This window comes from Suricata suricatta, chromosome 1, assembly GCF_006229205.1.
Source record: "Suricata suricatta isolate VVHF042 chromosome 1, meerkat_22Aug2017_6uvM2_HiC, whole genome shotgun sequence".
Lineage (NCBI taxonomy): Eukaryota > Metazoa > Chordata > Mammalia > Carnivora > Herpestidae > Suricata > Suricata suricatta.
Genome location: NC_043700.1, coordinates 68,587,768 through 68,592,647, shown reverse-complemented (window position 1 = coordinate 68,592,647; position 4,880 = coordinate 68,587,768). Strand labels below are relative to the sequence as shown.

The 4,880-nt window shown below is 39.5% G+C and overlaps 1 pseudogene; it reads left to right on the top strand.

Moving 5' to 3' along the window:
- Positions 1-355: 355 nt before the first annotated feature.
- LOC115303202 lies at positions 356-1,997 on the top strand (annotated as a pseudogene).
- Positions 1,998-4,880: the final 2,883 nt, after the last annotated feature.

The following is a 4,880-nucleotide window of genomic DNA, read 5'->3' as shown; positions in this document are numbered from 1 at the left end:
AATTTATCCTTAGGTGTCTTATGGAAGGGCAAAATGATATGTATCTGTGCATATTCATTGTGGCATACATATGTGTGTGTGTGTGTGTGTGTGTATCCCAAGTGTCCATCAATGGAGAACTGATTTAAAATAAAGAATGGTTGGTCCATATAATAGAATACTACATTTATAGCTTTTGGTTAGCTCTAAATGAGCTGATGTGATAAGTGCTCCAAGGTGGTTAAGGAAATAAAGCAACATGCAGAAGAATGTATATATAACTATTTTTGTTAAAAAAAAAATGGGGTGCTTTTTCGCAACGGGTTTGCCACCAGAGCACAGGTGTCATGAAAACCTCCACTAAACCTAAACCAAAATGTGAAAGGAAAAGACTCATATCAATATCACTGTCATTGGACACGTAGATTCAGGCAAGTCTCCCACTACCAGTCATCTGATCTACAAATATGGTGGGATCAACAAAAGAACTATTGAAAAATTTGAGAAGGAGGCTGCTGAGAGGGCTCCTTCAAGTATGCCTGGGTCTTAGGTAAACTGAAACCCAAATGTGGTACCACCATTGATAGGTCTCTGTGGAAATTCGAGACCAGCAAGTACTATGTGACCATCATTGATGCCCCAGGACACAGAGATTTCATCAAAAATATGATTTCAGGCACATCTCAGGCTGTCCTGATTGTTGCTGCTGGTGTTGGTGAATTTGAAGCCGGTATCTCCAAGAATGGGCAGACCCCTGAGCATGCCCTTCTGGCTTATATGCTGGGTGTAAAACAACTTACTGTTGGTGTTAACAAAATGGATTCCACTGAGCCATCCTACAGCCAGAGAGATATGAGGAAATTGTGAAGGAAGTCAGCACCTACATTAAGAAAATTGGCTACAACCCTGACACAGTAGCATTGGTGCCAATTTCTGTTTGGAATGGTGACAATATGCTGGAGCCAAGGGCTAACATGCCTTAGTTCAAGGGATGGAAAGTCACCCGTAAAGAGGGCAATGCCAGTGGAACCATGCTGCTTGAAGCTCTGGAGTGCATTCTGATACCAACTCGTCCAACTGACAAGCCTTTGTGTCTGCCCCTCCAGGATGTCTACAAAATTGGTGGCATTGGCATGGCCCCTGTGGGTTGAATGGAGACTGGTGTTCTCAAACTTGGCATGGTGGTCACTTTTGCTCCAGTCAATGTTACAACTGAAGTAAAGTCTGTTGAAATGCACCATGAAACTTTGAGTGAAGCTCTTCCTGGGGACAATGTGGGCTTCAATGTCAAGAACATATCTGTCAAAGATGTTCGTCAAAGCAATGTGGCTGGTGATAGCAGAAATGATCCACTAATGGAAGCAGCTGCTTCACAGCTCAGGTGATTATCCTGAACCATCCAGGCCAAATCAGTGCCGGCTCTGCACTGTGCTGGACTGTCACACGGCTCACATCACCTGCAAGTTCGCTGAGCTGAAAGAGATTGACCGTCATTCTGGGAAAAAGCTGGAAGATCGTCTAGAGTTCCTGAAATCTGGTGATGCTGCCATTGTTGATATGGTTCTTGGCAAGCGCATGTGTGTTGAGAGCTTCTCTGACTATCCTCCTCTGAGCTGCTTTGTTCTTCATGACATGAGACAGACGGTGGCTGTGGTGTCATCTAAGCAGTGGACAGGAAGGCAGCTGGAGCTGGCAAGGTCACCAAGTCTGCCCGGAAAGCTCAGAAGGCTAAATGAATGTTATCCCCAATGCTGGCCACCCCAGTCTTAATCAGAGGTGGAAGAGCCATCTCAGAACTGTTTGTGTCAATTGGCCATTTAAGTTTAATAGTAAAAGACTGGTGAATGATAACAATGCATCGTGAAACCTTCAGAAGGAAAGGAGAATGCTTTGTGGACCATTTGCTTTTTTGTATGTGTGGCAGTTTCAAGTTATTAGTTTTTAGAATCAGTACTTTTTAATGGAAACAACGTGACCAAAATTCTGTCACAGAATTTTGAGACCATTAAAACAAAAGTTTAATGAGAAACCTGTGTCTTCTTTTAGTCAAACTGTAACCTGGTAGGATTCAGGTAAAAGATTAAGAGTTGCCTACAACCTATTCCTGGTGTTAAACATCTGCTGAAACTGAGAACTGGGTTAACAGTTTTTTCCCTGGGCCAGGAAATGTTTTCTCCCCCTTGACTAAGGGGAAACAAGTACATAGAGCCAAGGGGGAAAAGGGGTCTGTGCAACACTTAGTTTAGAACAGTAACTCCTATAAGGTAGGTTATCAAAAGTTAAATTCTGTAATACCAAAATCAACGTGTTGCGTATAAAATTTGTATACAGTTGCTATTGAGTAAATGATACATTGTCACAAAAATAAATAAATAAATGGGATTGGGGGGATAGGAAATTGTGTTTGGTCTCGGACCAAACTGGAAACTGGGACCAGACTGAGAACCGAGTGGTTGTAGGACGGGAGTAAGAAAGAGATGATTTTTAATTGTATCCGTTTTACTGAACTTGATAATATATATATAGTCCACACATTCAAGACAGAAAAATATTTCTTTTAAAGGCTTATCTTTAAAGAGTCAAAATATGGGCATATGGCCCCTCTTGTGAATTCCTTTCCATTGAGGATAAAACCCAGTCCAGGATCACATGTCTCCACTGGGGCCAGCTTCTCCCCCAAGAGTCTCTGCAGACTTCTTTCCTTGCTCCCCACACTCCAGCCCTGCTTTCAGTTGCTCTAACATGTCATGTCATGTCCTTTTTAAACTCAGGAATAGGAAAGCATTTGCACCTTTGTTTATATCGCTCCTGCTGTCAGAAATGCCCACTTCCCCTTTTTCATCAGTGAGAAAATGTCCCAACCTATATTAGGTGCCTTTACTAATCTCTCTCATAGAAGGATGAAATCACATACTTATCTGTGTGGATTTCAGGAATTGTCTACTCTGTGCACCACTTTTTATCTTATCAGATGGGGGCAGTCAAAGAAAACATTTTGTTGAGATTCCATAGATCTGAGTTTTGATCTTACCACTACATAACTGTGGCCTTCATCAAATCACTTAACTTGTCTGGGCTTCAATCCTCTCATCTGTAAAGTCAGAAAACTAGACTAGTTGATTTCTAGGGCTATTTATTAGGATGCTATGAGTACATAGTATGAAGTGAAATGCACATAAACATTGAATGCTTGTGCACTCTTTATATAATGTGAAATACATCTAAATATCGCATGCTTGGATAAAAGAATATTATGTTAAAAATGAAAGTTTAGTTAACTGTTTTCTTCAGAGTAACTTAACTTTTTGATTATTTCCCACAGCGTTGTTTCTTGATTCCTTTTTTCACTTTTATAATCGTATCAAAAGCTAGGGATTCAGATAACACTAAAAATGTACTTATTGTACAGAGAGAATATGCTTATGTGCCAAACCCTAATTGTTTTATTATAATACTCTACTTGACATGTTCTTATAACACATTGTTTTATGCAGTATCTATAATTTATTAGTTCATATAATTCTTTTCTCATTCCTGTTTTTGTTTAAACAACAAAGCCACTAGATGGTGTATATGAACAGAGAGAAAGAAAAGTTAGTTCCTTTTTCTACTTTACAGCTCAAGTTCAATGATTCTGTTTAAGAAAGGGAAAAAATTTCTGATGACATTTTGGTTTGGGGAGCAAGGGAAAGATGTCCCCAACAGAAAAAACATAACCAAAAATGGGTTTTCTGCAATTTTAATGTTTCTGTTAGCTATTATGATTGTTAATTCTACAAACTGAATATATAAATTAGAAGGATATAATAAATAACTATTATTTGATTCAATAAATGTGATTAAAATTATGTGCCTTCTCATCTCCCTCAGCTTTCTCAGTTGTAATAATAACTTCACTCTATTCCATAGAAATTTTTGATTGTCAAATTATTCCTCCATTTACTGATTACTACTTATGAACTCTGGATATTGTTTTAACCTGTGTTTTCTAAAAAGCTAGTAGCACCCTGTATTACAAGTTAATTCTTGGTTAAAATGGACCACACTGGGGTCATGTTATAATATATCAAACCCTTATATTGTAAGAAGAAAATTGTTTTAATTGTTTCTTTTTTCTTAGGCACCTGATCTGATGGCAGTGGGCTGAGAGTCATCCAAAAGTGTAAGTGTACTGATGATATGCTAAAGCTGGCCTTGTATACATGGTTCCCTCTGGCCTAGTTTTCTGGGTCGAGGTGAGAGCAGAGCAGGTCTAGGGAATCACAGGCCTATGGCCCTGGCACATCTTGTTCGTTAGCAAGATCCATGAGATCCCTCTGTGATTCTTGAACAGTAGGCTGGCCTTCCTGATTCCTGGATGAATCAGACATGTGAATTGGTCTTCGGGGTCAAAGTTCTCATGAGATAAATGGCTTTTAATGTTGAGCTAATACTTTCCAACCATTAATTTACATTGGAGGAAGTATGACTTATTGATAAATAAAGGGGACTAATTTGGCTTCACATAACAAAATTAGAGGACGGTGACCACTTCATTTAGGATTGTCCCTTCCCGACCAGAATCCCTAGTTCAGTTTCTCCTGGTAGTTCTTTCTGTTTGTAGAAAATGAAGCAAAGTCTCATACATGAGTGGAATTTTCTAGCAGCTTTGAGCTCTATTCTTTTGAGATAAGATATATGTTTAGATTATTGGATTCCAGTATGCATTCGTGTCAGTTTAATTAGGAATGCATGGCTTCTCTTTCTGTTTAAAAGTCAGATAAGGCAGAAAAAGAGCCTTGGAAGAGTTGTCTTTCCTGTTTATTCGTTTCTCCCCACTCTCCTGAGCCCTCTGCAAGAAGGGTTTCAGCCCTGACCACCCCTACACAGCTGGCCTCGCCAAGGTTTCCCATAACCCTTGC